Genomic DNA, 20958 nt, shown 5'->3' on the forward strand with positions numbered 1-20958 from the left:
AAAATATCAGCACTTGCTTCCTAACCAACCACTCCAGATTAAACCCTGTTTTAAATTTGAAAAAACCTTGGGTCAACTAGTTATTAACCACCACGTTATAAAAGATCATAGCACATGTAACTGCCATATGCCTATCTACAAAAAATATGTCGATCCTTTCCACCAACATATTGTCGCAGGAGATCTTAATATTGTAGAAAATATTGAATTACGTAACCTTATGCAACTTGGCACCAAATTTCGTCCCACTTTCAGTCTTAATAGACACGTCTGCCTCAAACAATTCAATAATGATCTTGATAAATTTATTATTATTGCTAGTACAAGATCCAATTTACCCACTACAACTTTTCTTGAATGGAAAGCTGCACTTATAAAAGAATTTCAATGTTTGCTGTTCAAGACGCCTAATTTCAAATCTTTACACAATAAAAAACGCCTGGAGGATCTCATTCAAAAATTGCAATAACTTTATCATCACAAAGATTGACAAAGCAAGCAACAATTTTAGTATTATTTGACAACACTTCTACTACAACCTTCTGCATAAAGAGTTAAATAACACTTGCACTTACCAAAAAATAACTTCCAGTACTCAGATTCTTCTAAATAAATTTAAAGCACTACATAAAAGACTTAAAATACAACCCCAGAAATATAACAACAGGTTTGCAAATCTCTATGCCTTACCGAAATTTCATAAGTCTCCAATTAAATTCAGGTTCATAGCTAATAGTACAAAAAGTTATCTCAAAGAAATAGATTATCTCTTTGCGCAAAAACTTCGTATGATTCGTGAACTAATCAATAACTATGATTTTAAGGGTTTGCATTGCAACTGGATGATCTCTAGTAATGAACTAGTTCTTAAAACTCTGAATTCACTTCAAATAGAACATAACCAATGCTACGACTTTGAAAACCTTTATACTTCTCTACCACTCGAAGAAATTTTTACAAGTTTACTTGCTCTGCCAGATTTATTTCCACAAATTTCTACCATTCTCAGCAACGAAAAATGGCAGCTATTCCTAACCAGCGTACTCTTCAATAATTTTATTCAATTTGACAATTACATATATAAACAAGTTCAGGGAATACCTATGTGCGGGAATTTTTCAACTTCAGTTTGTGAATTATTCCTGTTCACTAAAGAACTGACTTATGTAAGTTCACTCAGTACGGAAGAAAGTCTCTTTTTCCAGCACATCTATAGATATATCGATGATATCATAGCATTTAATAACTACAACAAAATAGAGATCGCTAATATCTACCCTGCTTGCTTAAAACTTAATAAAATAAATAGAGAACAGCATAATGTAGTCTACCTTGATTTACATTTTATATATTTCCATTTTATTAAAGTTTACGATAAAAGAAGAGAATTTAATTTTTCCACACTTAAACTCACTAACTGGAATTCAAATATTTCCAAAAGAGTCATAATTAACACAATTTATTCACAGCTACTTAGAATGAAAAGAATTTGCAATACTGCGGAACACTTACAAGAAGAAATACTATACTTCGTAACCATTTTAAAAAGTAACCAAATACCACATAAAATAATTAAAAATTCCTTTACCAAAGCTGGCATTAGCCTTACCTATTTATAGATTTTTTGAGTTAGATAATGATTTTTTATACCTAAAGCTACGGACGGTTTAAGAAGGATGGCTAATTCAGAGAATCTATTGTAAAAATGTACAGGAAATTCTTGTTTATTCATTCTCTTTCCTCCAAAAAATTTTTGGCACTTTAACCTTAAATACTATTGTGTACATATTTTTAAATTTTTAAATTTCTATAATGGCCAATTTTACTGCTTTTATTAACAAATCGGGCTTTTTTAATTTTTCATAGTAGCTTGATCGCCCGCTAGCTTGAAGAATTACGACTTTTTTAACAAATGACTGTTTTTTCCTTTTTCTCATGCTTTAATGGCCAAGTTTTTATAGTTTTAGCTGAATTTGCCATTTTCACTTCGAAAAAATTTTTTCCATCCTACTACAAGCCAAGCGCCATTTTTTGAGATCTTTACACGGTTTCCGAGGTTTCCGGCCCCCTTCGATAATAGGAGACGAGTTGCAGATAACGAAAATCACTTCGCATTGGCTAAACGCCCACAGCACTTTGCTCCCCCCTACGTACGTCATCCAAAATAAGACGCTAGCAGCCATTTTTCAACAAGTTTTTCAGAGGGACAGCTTTGCATCGCCAAAGGTCAGTTTTTTGTTTCTTTTGTTAAAACTTTTTCTTGGTCTTAGCAAGACCCACTGAGTTTGTTCTTTTCTTAATTATTTTTTATTTTATATTAATTACATGTTTTCTTACAGTTTTCTAAAATCTATTATTTTAAAATTAAATTGTTAATCTTTTAGCTTGCAGGCCCAGCCAGTAAGTTTTTGTATTTTTAGGACTAATAGCTCATCGCTATTTATTTTCGTTTTGATTTTAATTTTACACTAGATTTAGGAATTTTTGATTTTGATTAACATATTTTAACACCTTAATGTGTCATTCTGAGCGGACGTGTCGGGAAATTGGAACAGAGAATTGAGACTATTAAAATTTCCAAGACAATTTGTCAAAAAAATTTTTTTAGCGAAAAAGTTTCAATTGTCTCTTTCGGCGAAACGCGTAATGGGGTTAGCTTGATTCGACGTTCAAATAAATAAAATTTCCCTTGAAAAGCCTGTTTGGAAATCGAATTGGGGTAATTTACCATTTTCCGCTTACTTTTTAACTTTTTCTGTTTTTTAATTTTATGTTTTACATGTCTAATGATTTGCTTTTCATGTGTATTAATTTTTGAAAACGTTTTAAACGTTTTGGAGCAGCAGCTCTTGGTAACTTTTAGGCGAGCTTTCTACAATTTTTATATTTTACTTATTTTGCAGCATATTGCGCAAGATGTTTTCTAGACCAAAATTGGTTTTTCTAAAATTGTTATTACTGCTTTGCTTGATAAATTATTTCTTTTTCGCAGCTATTAGCGCAAAAAAGTGTCAGTAAGTTCTGATGTATTCAGTTTTTCAGGTTTTTGAGCTTTAGCTTGTAAGTTGCCGGGAACTGTTAACAGTTCCACTTTCACGATAGGTTAGTCTTCCTCCCAAAAAACACTGTAAAGCAGGCTAGCTCCCTCTTTACTTTCAATTACTGGCTCAGATAAATAACATAAAAATAATTAAATGAAGCAACCAGCTTTGAAAAACCTGTAAGGCTAATGCTACTCCGCTTCCTTCTACTGCAAGTAAAACACAATCACTTTGAAAGACATACAATTGCATCTACCAAATCACCTGTAAAGAATGTTCTCTCACATATATAGGTCAAACAAAAAACCCTCTCAACCTCAGAATTAATAACCATAGATCTCATATCAAAAGATTTAAAAATAAAAACAATAATAGCACCAAAGATCATCAACTTACAGCTATTCTTGAACATTATAATCAACATAATTTTGATCACATAGAAATTAACGTGCTTGATATTGTTCCAAACACCAAACTTCGACTGTTTAAGGAATCGATTTACATACTTCAAAATAAGTCACTTTATCCTTACGGACTCAATGCATATCTCAGTAATACCACTAATAGGCAGCACGAGATCTCTATATATGGACAATTCAGATTTTTTAGCACTACTACTTACAGAGGAACTAGAGGAGGTGATGCTAAAAACAAAAATTTTTTTTCGTCACAAGATCTGAAATTAATTATTCACAATCTTAATTCCTACCTTGGACATCAAGACTTCGCAAAAAATGCCATTAAACTTCTTCATACCTTTAAGAATACTACCTTGTGGAATCTGATTAAAACAGTAAATCAACCGTCTCATTGCTTCAAAATAGTCAAGGATCTTATTTTAGACTTCTGCAATTTTAAACTAAAAAACAGTAATTTTTTTCACAAAAAACTTTTTTGTACTATTCAGTTCAAACACCCATCTTACGATAAGTTCAAAATTCCTAGCATTTTTAAAAAATATCAGCACTTGCTTCCTAACCAACCACTCCAGATTAAACCCTGTTTTAAATTTGAAAAAACCTTGGGTCAACTAGTTATTAACCACCACGTTATAAAAGATCATAGCACATGTAACTGCCATATGCCTATCTACAAAAAATATGTCGATCCTTTCCACCAACATATTGTCGCAGGAGATCTTAATATTGTAGAAAATATTGAATTACGTAACCTTATGCAACTTGGCACCAAATTTCGTCCCACTTTCAGTCTTAATAGACACGTCTGCCTCAAACAATTCAATAATGATCTTGATAAATTTATTATTATTGCTAGTACAAGATCCAATTTACCCACTACAACTTTTCTTGAATGGAAAGCTGCACTTATAAAAGAATTTCAATGTTTGCTGTTCAAGACGCCTAATTTCAAATCTTTACACAATAAAAAAACGCCTGGAGGATCTCATTCAAAAATTGCAATAACTTTATCATCACAAAGATTGACAAAGCAAGCAACAATTTTAGTATTATTTGACAACACTTCTACTACAACCTTCTGCATAAAGAGTTAAATAACACTTGCACTTACCAAAAAATAACTTCCAGTACTCAGATTCTTCTAAATAAATTTAAAGCACTACATAAAAGACTTAAAATACAACCCCAGAAATATAACAACAGGTTTGCAAATCTCTATGCCTTACCGAAATTTCATAAGTCTCCAATTAAATTCAGGTTCATAGCTAATAGTACAAAAAGTTATCTCAAAGAAATAGATTATCTCTTTGCGCAAAAACTTCGTATGATTCGTGAACTAATCAATAACTATGATTTTAAGGGTTTGCATTGCAACTGGATGATCTCTAGTAATGAACTAGTTCTTAAAACTCTGAATTCACTTCAAATAGAACATATCCAATGCTACGACTTTGAAAACCTTTATACTTCTCTACCACTCGAAGAAATTTTTACAAGTTTACTTGCTCTTCCAGATTTATTTCCACAAATTTCTACCATTCTCAGCAACGAAAAATGGCAGCTATTCCTAACCAGCGTACTCTTCAATAATTTTATTCAATTTGACAATTACATATATAAACAAGTTCAGGGAATACCTATGGGCGGGAATTTTTCAACTTCAGTTTGTGAATTATTCCTGTTCACTAAAGAACTGACTTAAGTAAGTTCACTCAGTACGGAAGAAAGTCTCTTCTTCCAGCACATCTATAGATATATCGATGATATCATAGCATTTAATAACTACAACAAAATAGAGATCGCTAATATCTACCCTGCTTGCTTAAATCTTAATAAAATAAATAGAGAACAGCATAATGTAGTCTACCTTGATTTACATATTATAGATTTCCATTTTATTAAAGTTTACGATAAAAGAAGAGAATTTAATTTTTCCACACTTAAACTCACTAACTGGAATTCAAATATTTCCAAAAGAGTCATAATTAACACAATTTATTCACAGCTACTTAGAATGAAAAGAATTTGCAATACTGCGGAACACTTACAAGAAGAAATACTATACTTCGTAACCATTTTAAAAAGTAACCAAATACCACATAAAATAATTAAAAATTCCTTTAACAAAGCTGGCATTAGCCTTACCTATTTATAGATTTTTTGAGTTAGATAATGATTTTTTATACTAAAGCTACGGACGGTTTAAGAAGGATGGCTAATTCAGAGAATCTATTGTAAAAATGTACAGGAAATTCTTGTTTATTCATTCTCTTTCCTCCAAAAAATTTTTGGCACTTTAACCTTAAATACTATTGTGTACATATTTTTAAATTTTTAAATTTCTATAATGGCCAATTTTACTGCTTTTATTAACAAATCGGGCTTTTTTAATTTTTCATAGTAGCTTGATCGCCCGCTAGCTTGAAGAATTACGACATTTTTAACAAATGACTGTTTTTTCCTTTTTCTCATGCTTTAATGGCCAAGTTTTTATAGTTTTAGCTGAATTTGCCATTTTCACTTCGAAAAAATTTTTTCCATCCTACTACAAGCCAAGCGCCATTTTCTGAGATCTTTACACGGTTTCCGAGGTTTCCGGCCCCCTTCGATAATAGGAGACGAGTTGCAGATAACGAAAATCACTTCGCATTGGCTAAACGCCCACAGCACTTTGCTCCCCCCTACGTACGTCATCCAAAATAAGACGCTAGCAGCCATTTTTCAACAAGTTTTTCAGAGGGACAGCTTTGCATCGCCAAAGGTCAGTTTTTTGTTTCTTTTGTTAAAACTTTTTCTTGGTCTTAGCAAGACCCACTGAGTTTGTTCTTTTCTTAATTATTTTTTATTTTATATTAATTACATGTTTTCTTACAGTTTTCTAAAATCTATTATTTTAAAATTAAATTGTTAATCTTTTAGCTTGCAGCCCCAGGCAGTAAGTTTTTGTATTTTTAGGACTAATAGCTCATCGCTATATATTTTCGTTTTGATTTTAATTTTAGACTAGATTTAGGAATTTTTGATTTTGATTAACATATTTTAACACCTTAATGTGTCATTCTGAGCGGACGCGTCGGGAAATTGGAACAGAGAATTGAGACTATTAAAATTTCCAAGACACTTTGTCAAAAAAATTTTTTTAGCGAAAAAGTTTCAATTGTCTGTTTCGGCGAAACGCGTAATGGGGTTAGCTTGATTCGACGTTCAAATAAATGAAATTTCCCTTGAAAAGCCTGTTTGGAAGTCGAATTGGGCTAATTTACCATTTTCCGCTTACTTTTTAACTTTTTCTGTTTTTTAATTTTATGTTTTACATGTCTAATGATTTGCTTTTCATGTGTATTAATTTTTGAAAACGTTTTAAACGTTTTGGAGCAGCAGCTCTTGGTAACTTTTAGGCGAGCTTTCTACAATTTTTATATTTTACTTATTTTGCAGCATATTGCGCAAGATGTTTTCTAGACCAAAATTGGTTTTTCTAAAATTGTTATTACTGCTTTGCTTGATAAATTATTTCTTTTTCGCAGCTATTAGCGCAAAAAAGTGTCAGTAAGTTCTGATGTATTCAGTTTTTCAGGTTTTTGAGCTTTAGCTTGTAAGTTGCCGGGAACTGTTAACAGTTCCACTTTCACGATAGGTTAGTCTTCCTCCCAAAAAACACTGTAAAGCAGGCTAGCTCCCTCTTTACTTTCAATTACTGGCTCAGATAAATAACATAAAAATAATTAAATGAAGCAACCAGCTTTGAAAAACCTGTAAGGCTAATGCTACTCCGCTTCCTTCTACTGCAAGTAAAACACAATCACTTTGAAAGACATACAATTGCATCTACCAAATCACCTGTAAAGAATGTTCTCTCACATATATAGGTCAAACAAAAAACCCTCTCAACCTCAGAATTAATAACCATAGATCTCATATCAAAAGATTTAAAAATAAAAACAATAATAGCACCAAAGATCATCAACTTACAGCTATTCTTGAACATTATAATCAACATAATTTTGATCACATAGAAATTAACGTGCTTGATATTGTTCCAAACACCAAACTTCGACTGTTTAAGGAATCGATTTACATACTTCAAAATAAGTCACTTTATCCTTACGGACTCAATGCATATCTCAGTAATACCACTAATAGGCAGCACGAGATCTCTATATATGGACAATTCAGATTTTTTAGCACTACTACTTACAGAGGAACTAGAGGAGGTGATGCTAAAAACAAAAATTTTTTTTCGTCACAAGATCTGAAATTAATTATTCACAATCTTAATTCCTACCTTGGACATCAAGACTTCGCAAAAAATGCCATTAAACTTCTTCATACCTTTAAGAATACTACCTTGTGGAATCTGATTAAAACAGTAAATCAACCGTCTCATTGCTTCAAAATAGTCAAGGATCTTATTTTAGACTTCTGCAATTTTAAACTAAAAAACAGTAATTTTTTTCACAAAAAACTTTTTTGTACTATTCAGTTCAAACACCCATCTTACGATAAGTTCAAAATTCCTAGCATTTTTAAAAAATATCAGCACTTGCTTCCTAACCAACCACTCCAGATTAAACCCTGTTTTAAATTTGAAAAAACCTTGGGTCAACTAGTAATTAACCACCACGTTATAAAAGATCATAGCACATGTAACTGCCATATGCCTATCTACAAAAAATATGTCGATCCTTTCCACCAACATATTGTCGCAGGAGATCTTAATATTGTAGAAAATATTGAATTACGTAACCTTATGCAACTTGGCACCAAATTTCGTCCCACTTTCAGTCTTAATAGACACGTCTGCCTCAAACAATTCAATAATGATCTTGATAAATTTATTATTATTGCTAGTACAAGATCCAATTTACCCACTACAACTTTTCTTGAATGGAAAGCTGCACTTATAAAAGAATTTCAATGTTTGCTGTTCAAGACGCCTAATTTCAAATCTTTACACAATAAAAAACGCCTGGAGGATCTCATTCAAAAATTGCAATAACTTTATCATCACAAAGATTGACAAAGCAAGCAACAATTTTAGTATTATTTGACAACACTTCTACTACAACCTTCTGCATAAAGAGTTAAATAACACTTGCACTTACCAAAAAATAACTTCCAGTACTCAGATTCTTCTAAATAAATTTAAAGCACTACATAAAAGACTTAAAATACAACCCCAGAAATATAACAACAGGTTTGCAAATCTCTATGCCTTACCGAAATTTCATAAGTCTCCAATTAAATTCAGGTTCATAGCTAATAGTACAAAAAGTTATCTCAAAGAAATAGATTATCTCTTTGCGCAAAAACTTCGTATGATTCGTGAACTAATCAATAACTATGATTTTAAGGGTTTGCATTGCAACTGGATGATCTCTAGTAATGAACTAGTTCTTAAAACTCTGAATTCACTTCAAATAGAACATATCCAATGCTACGACTTTGAAAACCTTTATACTTCTCTACCACTCGAAGAAATTTTTACAAGTTTACTTGCTCTTCCAGATTTATTTCCACAAATTTCTACCATTCTCAGCAACGAAAAATGGCAGCTATTCCTAACCAGCGTACTCTTCAATAATTTTATTCAATTTGACAATTACATATATAAACAAGTTCAGGGAATACCTATGGGCGGGAATTTTTCAACTTCAGTTTGTGAATTATTCCTGTTCACTAAAGAACTGACTTAAGTAAGTTCACTCAGCACGGAAGAAAGTCTCTTCTTCCAGCACATCTATAGATATATCGATGATATCATAGCATTTAATAACTACAACAAAATAGAGATCGCTAATATCTACCCTGCTTGCTTAAATCTTAATAAAATAAATAGAGAACAGCATAATGTAGTCTACCTTGATTTACATATTATAGATTTCCATTTTATTAAAGTTTACGATAAAAGAAGAGAATTTAATTTTTCCACACTTAAACTCACTAACTGGAATTCAAATATTTCCAAAAGAGTCATAATTAACACAATTTATTCACAGCTACTTAGAATGAAAAGAATTTGCAATACTGCGGAACACTTACAAGAAGAAATACTATACTTCGTAACCATTTTAAAAAAACAACCAAATACCACATAAAATAATTAAAAATTCCTTTAACAAAGCTGGCATTAGCCTTACCTATTTATAGATTTTTTGAGTTAGATAATGATTTTTTATACGTAAAGCTACGGACGGTTTAAGAAGGATGGCTAATTCAGAGAATCTATTGTAAAAATGTACAGGAAATTCTTGTTTATTCATTCTCTTTCCTCCAAAAAATTTTTGGCACTTTAACCTTAAATACTATTGTGTACATATTTTTAAATTTTTAAATTTCTATAATGGCCAATTTTACTGCTTTTATTAACAAATCGGGCTTTTTTAATTTTTCATAGTAGCTTGATCGCCCGCTAGCTTGAAGAATTACGACATTTTTAACAAATGACTGTTTTTTCCTTTTTCTCATGCTTTAATGGCCAAGTTTTTATAGTTTTAGCTGAATTTGCCATTTTCACTTCGAAAAAATTTTTTCCATCCTACTACAAGCCAAGCGCCATTTTCTGAGATCTTTACACGGTTTCCGAGGTTTCCGGCCCCCTTCGATAATAGGAGACGAGTTGCAGATAATGAAAATCACTTCGCATTGGCTAAACGCCCACAGCACTTCGCTCCCCCCTACGTACGTCATCCAAAATAAGACGCTAGAAGTTAGCAGCCATTTTTCAACAAGTTTTTCAGAGGGACAGCCTTGCATCGCCAAAGGTCAGTTTTTTGTTTCTTTTGTTAAAACTTTTTCTTGGTCTTAGCAAGACCCACTGAGTTTGTTCTTTTCTTAATTATTTTTTATTTTATATTAATTACATGTTTTCTTACAGTTTTCTAAAATCTATTATTTTAAAATTAAATTGTTAATCTTTTAGCTTGCAGGCCCAGGCAGTAAGTTTTTGTATTTTTAGGACTAATAGCTCATCGCTATTTATTTTCGTTTTGATTTTAATTTTAGACTAGATTTAGGAATTTTTGATTTTGATTAACATATTTTAACACCTTAATGTGTCATTCTGAGCGGACGCGTCGGGAAATTGGAACAGAGAATTGAGACTATTAAAATTTCCAAGACACTTTGTCAAAAAAATTTTTTTAGCGAAAAAGTTTCAATTGTCTGTTTCGGCGAAACGCGTAATGGGGTTAGCTTGATTCGACGTTCAAATAAATGAAATTTCCCTTGAAAAGCCTGTTTGGAAGTCGAATTGGGCTAATTTACCATTTTCCGCTTACTTTTTAACTTTTTCTGTTTTTTAATTTTATGTTTTACATGTCTAATGATTTGCTTTTCATGTGTATTAATTTTTGAAAACGTTTTAAACGTTTTGGAGCAGCAGCTCTTGGTAACTTTTAGGCGAGCTTTCTACAATTTTTATATTTTACTTATTTTGCAGCATATTGCGCAAGATGTTTTCTAGACCAAAATTGGTTTTTCTAAAATTGTTATTACTGCTTTGCTTGATAAATTATTTCTTTTTCGCAGCTATTAGCGCAAAAAAGTGTCAGTAAGTTCTGATGTATTCAGTTTTTCAGGTTTTTGAGCTTTAGCTTGTAAGTTGCCGGGAACTGTTAACAGTTCCACTTTCACGATAGGTTAGTCTTCCTCCCAAAAAACACTGTAAAGCAGGCTAGCTCCCTCTTTACTTTCAATTACTGGCTCAGATAAATAACATAAAAATAATTAAATGAAGCAACCAGCTTTGAAAAACCTGTAAGGCTAATGCTACTCCGCTTCCTTCTACTGCAAGTAAAACACAATCACTTTGAAAGACATACAATTGCATCTACCAAATCACCTGTAAAGAATGTTCTCTCACATATATAGGTCAAACAAAAAACCCTCTCAACCTCAGAATTAATAACCATAGATCTCATATCAAAAGATTTAAAAATAAAAACAATAATAGCACCAAAGATCATCAACTTACAGCTATTCTTGAACATTATAATCAACATAATTTTGATCACATAGAAATTAACGTGCTTGATATTGTTCCAAACACCAAACTTCGACTGTTTAAGGAATCGATTTACATACTTCAAAATAAGTCACTTTATCCTTACGGACTCAATGCATATCTCAGTAATACCACTAATAGGCAGCACGAGATCTCTATATATGGACAATTCAGATTTTTTAGCACTACTACTTACAGAGGAACTAGAGGAGGTGATGCTAAAAACAAAAATTTTTTTTCGTCACAAGATCTGAAATTAATTATTCACAATCTTAATTCCTACCTTGGACATCAAGACTTCGCAAAAAATGCCATTAAACTTCTTCATACCTTTAAGAATACTACCTTGTGGAATCTGATTAAAACAGTAAATCAACCGTCTCATTGCTTCAAAATAGTCAAGGATCTTATTTTAGACTTCTGCAATTTTAAACTAAAAAACAGTAATTTTTTTCACAAAAAACTTTTTTGTACTATTCAGTTCAAACACCCATCTTACGATAAGTTCAAAATTCCTAGCATTTTTAAAAAATATCAGCACTTGCTTCCTAACCAACCACTCCAGATTAAACCCTGTTTTAAATTTGAAAAAACCTTGGGTCAACTAGTAATTAACCACCACGTTATAAAAGATCATAGCACATGTAACTGCCATATGCCTATCTACAAAAAATATGTCGATCCTTTCCACCAACATATTGTCGCAGGAGATCTTAATATTGTAGAAAATATTGAATTACGTAACCTTATGCAACTTGGCACCAAATTTCGTCCCACTTTCAGTCTTAATAGACACGTCTGCCTCAAACAATTCAATAATGATCTTGATAAATTTATTATTATTGCTAGTACAAGATCCAATTTACCCACTACAACTTTTCTTGAATGGAAAGCTGCACTTATAAAAGAATTTCAATGTTTGCTGTTCAAGACGCCTAATTTCAAATCTTTACACAATAAAAAACGCCTGGAGGATCTCATTCAAAAATTGCAATAACTTTATCATCACAAAGATTGACAAAGCAAGCAACAATTTTAGTATTATTTGACAACACTTCTACTACAACCTTCTGCATAAAGAGTTAAATAACACTTGCACTTACCAAAAAATAACTTCCAGTACTCAGATTCTTCTAAATAAATTTAAAGCACTACATAAAAGACTTAAAATACAACCCCAGAAATATAACAACAGGTTTGCAAATCTCTATGCCTTACCGAAATTTCATAAGTCTCCAATTAAATTCAGGTTCATAGCTAATAGTACAAAAAGTTATCTCAAAGAAATAGATTATCTCTTTGCGCAAAAACTTCGTATGATTCGTGAACTAATCAATAACTATGATTTTAAGGGTTTGCATTGCAACTGGATGATCTCTAGTAATGAACTAGTTCTTAAAACTCTGAATTCACTTCAAATAGAACATATCCAATGCTACGACTTTGAAAACCTTTATACTTCTCTACCACTCGAAGAAATTTTTACAAGTTTACTTGCTCTTCCAGATTTATTTCCACAAATTTCTACCATTCTCAGCAACGAAAAATGGCAGCTATTCCTAACCAGCGTACTCTTCAATAATTTTATTCAATTTGACAATTACATATATAAACAAGTTCAGGGAATACCTATGGGCGGGAATTTTTCAACTTCAGTTTGTGAATTATTCCTGTTCACTAAAGAACTGACTTATGTAAGTTCACTCAGTACGGAAGAAAGTCTCTTTTTCCAGCACATCTATAGATATATCGATGATATCATAGCATTTAATAACTACAACAAAATAGAGATCGCTAATATCTACCCTGCTTGCTTAAATCTTAATAAAATAAATAGAGAACAGCATAATGTAGTCTACCTTGATTTACATATTATAGATTTCCATTTTATTAAAGTTTACGATAAAAGAAGAGAATTTAATTTTTCCACACTTAAACTCACTAACTGGAATTCAAATATTTCCAAAAGAGTCATAATTAACACAATTTATTCACAGCTACTTAGAATGAAAAGAATTTGCAATACTGCGGAACACTTACAAGAAGAAATACTATACTTCGTAACCATTTTAAAAAGTAACCAAATACCACATAAAATAATTAAAAATTCCTTTACCAAAGCTGGCATTAGCCTTACCTATTTATAGATTTTTTGAGTTAGATAATGATTTTTTATACCTAAAGCTACGGACGGTTTAAATAGGATGGCTAATTCAGAGAATCTATTGTAAAAATGTACAGGAAATTCTTGTTTATTCATTCTCTTTCCTCCAAAAAATTTTTGGCACTTTAACCTTAAATACTATTGTGTACATATTTTTAAATTTTTAAATTTCTATAATGGCCAATTTTACTGCTTTTATTAACAAATCGGGCTTTATTAATTTTTCATAGTAGCTTGATCGCCCGCTAGCTTGAAGAATTACGACTTTTTTAACAAATGACTGTTTTTTCCTTTTTCTCATGCTTTAATGGCCAAGTTTTTATAGTTTTAGCTGAATTTGCCATTTTCACTTCGAAAAAATTTTTTCCATCCTACTACAAGCCAAGCGCCATTTTCTGAGATCTTTACACGGTTTCCGAGGTTTCCGGCCCCCTTCGATAATAGGAGACGAGTTGCAGATAACGAAAATCACTTCGCATTGGCTAAACGCCCACAGCACTTTGCTCCCCCCTACGTACGTCATCCAAAATAAGACGCTAGCAGCCATTTTTCAACAAGTTTTTCAGAGGGACAGCTTTGCATCGCCAAAGGTCAGTTTTTTGTTTCTTTTGTTAAAACTTTTTCTTGGTCTTAGCAAGACCCACTGAGTTTGTTCTTTTCTTAATTATTTTTTATTTTATATTAATTACATGTTTTCTTACAGTTTTCTAAAATCTATTATTTTAAAATTAAATTGTTAATCTTTTAGCTTGCAGGCCCAGCCAGTAAGTTTTTGTATTTTTAGGACTAATAGCTCATCGCTATTTATTTTCGTTTTGATTTTAATTTTAGACTAGATTTAGGAATTTTTGATTTTGATTAACATATTTTAACACCTTAATGTGTCATTCTGAGCGGACGCGTCGGGAAATTGGAACAGAGAATTGAGACTATTAAAATTTCCAAGACACTTTGTCAAAAAAATTTTTTTAGCGAAAAAGTTTCAATTGTCTCTTTCGGCGAAACGCGTAATAGGGTTAGCTTGATTCGACGTTCAAATAAATAAAATTTCCCTTGAAAAGCCTGTTTGGAAATCGAATTGGGCTAATTTACCATTTTCCGCTTACTTTTTAACTTTTTCTGTTTTTTAATTTTATGTTTTACATGTCTAATGATTTGCTTTTCATGTGTATTAATTTTTGAAAACGTTTTAAACGTTTTGGAGCAGCAGCTCTTGGTAACTTTTAGGCGAGCTTTCTACAATTTTTATATTTTACTTATTTTGCAGCATATTGCGCAAGATGTTTTCTAGACCAAAATTGGTTTTTCTAAAATTGTTATTACTGCTTTGCTTGATAAATTATTTCTTTTTCGCAGCTATTAGCGCAAAAAAGTGTCAGTAAGTTCTGATGTATTCAGTTTTTCAGGTTTTTGAGCTTTAGCTTGTAAGTTGCCGGGAACTGTTAACAGTTCCACTTTCACGATAGGTTAGTCTTCCTCCCAAAAAACACTGTAAAGCAGGCTAGCTCCCTCTTTACTTTCAATTACTGGCTCAGATAAATAACATAAAAATAATTAAATGAAGCAACCAGCTTTGAAAAACCTGTAAGGCTAATGCTACTCCGCTTCCTTCTACTGCAAGTAAAACACAATCACTTTGAAAGACATACAATTGCATCTACCAAATCACCTGTAAAGAATGTTCTCTCACATATATAGGTCAAACAAAAAACCCTCTCAACCTCAGAATTAATAACCATAGATCTCATATCAAAAGATTTAAAAATAAAAACAATAATAGCACCAAAGATCATCAACTTACAGCTATTCTTGAACATTATAATCAACATAATTTTGATCACATAGAAATTAACGTGCTTGATATTGTTCCAAACACCAAACTTCGACTGTTTAAGGAATCGATTTACATACTTCAAAATAAGTCACTTTATCCTTACGGACTCAATGCATATCTCAGTAATACCACTAATAGGCAGCACGAGATCTCTATATATGGACAATTCAGATTTTTTAGCACTACTACTTACAGAGGAACTAGAGGAGGTGATGCTAAAAACAAAAATTTTTTTTCGTCACAAGATCTGAAATTAATTATTCACAATCTTAATTCCTACCTTGGACATCAAGACTTCGCAAAAAATGCCATTAAACTTCTTCATACCTTTAAGAATACTACCTTGTGGAATCTGATTAAAACAGTAAATCAACCGTCTCATTGCTTCAAAATAGTCAAGGATCTTATTTTAGACTTCTGCAATTTTAAACTAAAAAACAGTAATTTTTTTCACAAAAAACTTTTTTGTACTATTCAGTTCAAACACCCATCTTACGATAAGTTCAAAATTCCTAGCATTTTTAAAAAATATCAGCACTTGCTTCCTAACCAACCACTCCAGATTAAACCCTGTTTTAAATTTGAAAAAACCTTGGGTCAACTAGTTATTAACCACCACGTTATAAAAGATCATAGCACATGTAACTGCCATATGCCTATCTACAAAAAATATGTCGATCCTTTCCACCAACATATTGTCGCAGGAGATCTTAATATTGTAGAAAATATTGAATTACGTAACCTTATGCAACTTGGCACCAAATTTCGTCCCACTTTCAGTCTTAATAGACACGTCTGCCTCAAACAATTCAATAATGATCTTGATAAATTTATTATTATTGCTAGTACAAGATCCAATTTACCCACTACAACTTTTCTTGAATGGAAAGCTGCACTTATAAAAGAATTTCAATGTTTGCTGTTCAAGACGCCTAATTTCAAATCTTTACACAATAAAAAAACGCCTGGAGGATCTCATTCAAAAATTGCAATAACTTTATCATCACAAAGATTGACAAAGCAAGCAACAATTTTAGTATTATTTGACAACACTTCTACTACAACCTTCTGCATAAAGAGTTAAATAACACTTGCACTTACCAAAAAATAACTTCCAGTACTCAGATTCTTCTAAATAAATTTAAAGCACTACATAAAAGACTTAAAATACAACCCCAGAAATATAACAACAGGTTTGCAAATCTCTATGCCTTACCGAAATTTCATAAGTCTCCAATTAAATTCAGGTTCATAGCTAATAGTACAAAAAGTTATCTCAAAGAAATAGATTATCTCTTTGCGCAAAAACTTCGTATGATTCGTGAACTAATCAATAACTATGATTTTAAGGGTTTGCATTGCAACTGGATGATCTCTAGTAATGAACTAGTTCTTAAAACTCTGAATTCACTTCAAATAGAACATATCCAATGCTACGACTTTGAAAACCTTTATACTTCTCTACCACTCGAAGAAATTTTTACAAGTTTACTTGCTCTTCCAGATTTATTTCCACAAATTTCTACCATTCTCAGCAACGAAAAATGGCAGCTATTCCTAACCAGCGTACTCTTCAATAATTTTATTCAATTTGACAATTACATATATAAACAAGTTCAGGGAATACCTATGGGCGGGAATTTTTCAACTTCAGTTTGTGAATTATTCCTGTTCACTAAAGAACTGACTTAAGTAAGTTCACTCAGTACGGAAGAAAGTCTCTTCTTCCAGCACATCTATAGATATATCGATGATATCATAGCATTTAATAACTACAACAAAATAGAGATCGCTAATATCTACCCTGCTTGCTTAAATCTTAATAAAATAAATAGAGAACAGCATAATGTAGTCTACCTTGATTTACATATTATAGATTTCCATTTTATTAAAGTTTACGATAAAAGAAGAGAATTTAATTTTTCCACACTTAAACTCACTAACTGGAATTCAAATATTTCCAAAAGAGTCATAATTAACACAATTTATTCACAGCTACTTAGAATGAAAAGAATTTGCAATACTGCGGAACACTTACAAGAAGAAATACTATACTTCGTAACCATTTTAAAAAGTAACCAAATACCACATAAAATAATTAAAAATTCCTTTACCAAAGCTGGCATTAGCCTTACCTATTTATAGATTTTTTGAGTTAGATAATGATTTTTTATACCTAAAGCTACGGACGGTTTAAGAAGGATGGCTAATTCAGAGAATCTATTGTAAAAATGTACAGGAAATTCTTGTTTATTCATTCTCTTTCCTCCAAAAAATTTTTGGCACTTTAACCTTAAATACTATTGTGTACATATTTTTAAATTTTTAAATTTCTATAATGGCCAATTTTACTGCTTTTATTAACAAATCGGGCTTTTTTAATTTTTCATAGTAGCTTGATCGCCCGCTAGCTTGAAGAATTACGACTTTGTTAACAAATGACTATTTTTTCCTTTTTCTCATGCTTTAATGGCCAAGTTTTTATAGTTTTAGCTGAATTTGCCATTTTCACTTCGAAAAAATTTTTTCCATCCTACTACAAGCCAAGCGCCATTTTCTGAGATCTTTACACGGTTTCCGAGGTTTCCGGCCCCCTTCGATAATAGGAGACGAGTTGCAGATAATGAAAATCACTTCGCATTGGCTAAACGCCCACAGCACTTCGCTCCCCCCTACGTACGTCATCCAAAATAAGACGCTAGAAGTTAGCAGCCATTTTTCAACAAGTTTTTCAGAGGGACAGCTTTGCATCGCCAAAGGTCAGTTTTTTGTTTCTTTTGTTAAAACTTTTTCTTGGTCTTAGCAAGACACACTGAGTTTGTTCTTTTCTTAATTATTTTTTATTTTATATTAATTACATGTTTTCTTACAGTTTTCTAAAATCTATTATTTTAAAATTAAATTGTTAATCTTTTAGCTTGCAGGCCCAGCCAGTAAGTTTTTGTATTTTTAGGACTAATAGCTCATCGCTATTTATTTTCGTTTTGATTTTAATTTTAGACTAGATTTAGGAATTTTTGATTTTGATTAACATATTTTAACACCTTAATGTGTCATTCTGAGCGGACGCGTCGGGAAATTGGAACAGAGAATTGAGACTATTAAAATTTCCAAGACACTTTGTCAAAAAAATTTTTTTAGCGAAAAAGTTTCAATTGTCTCTTTCGGCGAAACGCGTAATAGGGTTAGCTTGATTCGACGTTCAAATAAATAAAATTTCCCTTGAAAAGCCTGTTTGGAAATCGAATTGGGCTAATTTACCATTTTCCGCTTACTTTTTAACTTTTTCTGTTTTTTAATTTTATGTTTTACATGTCTAATGATTTGCTTTTCATGTGTATTAATTTTTGAAAACGTTTTAAACGTTTTGGAGCAGCAGCTCTTGGTAACTTTTAGGCGAGCTTTCTACAATTTTTATATTTTACTTATTTTGCAGCATATTGCGCAAGATGTTTTCTAGACCAAAATTGGTTTTTCTAAAATTGTTATTACTGCTTTGCTTGATAAATTATTTCTTTTTCGCAGCTATTAGCGCAAAAAAGTGTCAGTAAGTTCTGATGTATTCAGTTTTTCAGGTTTTTGAGCTTTAGCTTGTAAGTTGCCGGGAACTGTTAACAGTTCCACTTTCACGATAGGTTAGTCTTCCTCCCAAAAAACACTGTAAAGCAGGCTAGCTCCCTCTTTACTTTCAATTACTGGCTCAGATAAATAACATAAAAATAATTAAATGAAGCAACCAGCTTTGAAAAACCTGTAAGGCTAATGCTACTCCGCTTCCTTCTACTGCAAGTAAAACACAATCACTTTGAAAGACATACAATTGCATCTACCAAATCACCTGTAAAGAATGTTCTCTCACATATATAGGTCAAACAAAAAACCCTCTCAACCTCAGAATTAATAACCATAGATCTCATATCAAAAGATTTAAAAATAAAAACAATAATAGCACCAAAGATCATCAACTTACAGCTATTCTTGAACATTATAATCAACATAATTTTGATCACATAGAAATTAACGTGCTTGATATTGTTCCAAACACCAAACTTCGACTGTTTAAGGAATCGATTTACATACTTCAAAATAAGTCACTTTATCCTTACGGACTCAATGCATATCTCAGTAATACCACTAATAGGCAGCACGAGATCTCTATATATGGACAATTCAGATTTTTTAGCACTACTACTTACAGAGGAACTAGAGGAGGTGATGCTAAAAACAAAAATTTTTTTTCGTCACAAGATCTGAAATTAATTATTCACAATCTTAATTCCTACCTTGGACATCAAGACTTCGCAAAAAATGCCATTAAACTTCTTCATACCTTTAAGAATACTACCTTGTGGAATCTGATTAAAACAGTAAATCAACCGTCTCATTGCTTCAAAATAGTCAAGGATCTTATTTTAGACTTCTGCAATTTTAAACTAAAAAACAGTAATTTTTTTCACAAAAAACTTTTTTGTACTATTCAGTTCAAACACCCATCTTACGATAAGTTCAAAATTCCTAGCATTTTTAAAAAATATCAGCACTTGCTTCCTAACCAACCACTCCAGATTAAACCCTGTTTTAAATTTGAAAAAACCTTGGGTCAACTAGTTATTAACCACCACGTTATAAAAGATCATAGCACATGTAACTGCCATATGCCTATCTACAAAAAATATGTCGATCCTTTCCACCAACATATTGTCGCAGGAGATCTTAATATTGTAGAAAATATTGAATTACGTAACCTTATGCAACTTGGCACCAAATTTCGTCCCACTTTCAGTCTTAATAGACACGTCTGCCTCAAACAATTCAATAATGATCTTGATAAATTTATTATTATTGCTAGTACAAGATCCAATTTACCCACTACAACTTTTCTTGAATGGAAAGCTGCACTTATAAAAGAATTTCAATGTTTGCTGTTCAAGACGCCTAATTTCAAATCTTTACACAATAAAAAAACGCCTGGAGGATCTCATTCAAAAATTGCAATAACTTTATCATCACAAAGATTGACAAAGCAAGCAACAATTTTAGTATTATTTGACAACACTTCTACTACAACCTTCTGCATAAAGAGTTAAATAACACTTGCACTTACCAAAAAATAACTTCCAGTACTCAGATTCTTCTAAATAAATTTAAAGCACTACATAAAAGACTTAAAATACAACCCCAGAAATATAACAACAGGTTTGCAAATCTCTATGCCTTACCGAAATTTCATAAGTCTCCAATTAAATTCAGGTTCATAGCTAATAGTACAAAAAGTTATCTCAAAGAAATAGATTATCTCTTTGCGCAAAAACTTCGTATGATTCGTGAACTAATCAATAACTATGATTTTAAGGGTTTGCATTGCAACTGGATGATCTCTAGTAATGAACTAGTTCTTAAAACTCTGAATTCACTTCAAATAGAACATATCCAATGCTACGACTTTGAAAACCTTTATACTTCTCTACCACTCGAAGAAATTTTTACAAGTTTAC

The sequence above is a fragment of the Stegodyphus dumicola genome, chromosome 3 (genome assembly GCF_044657685.1).
Source record: "Stegodyphus dumicola isolate Sdum_Otavi_A_Nest chromosome 3, ASM4465768v1".
Taxonomy (NCBI): domain Eukaryota; kingdom Metazoa; phylum Arthropoda; class Arachnida; order Araneae; family Eresidae; genus Stegodyphus; species Stegodyphus dumicola.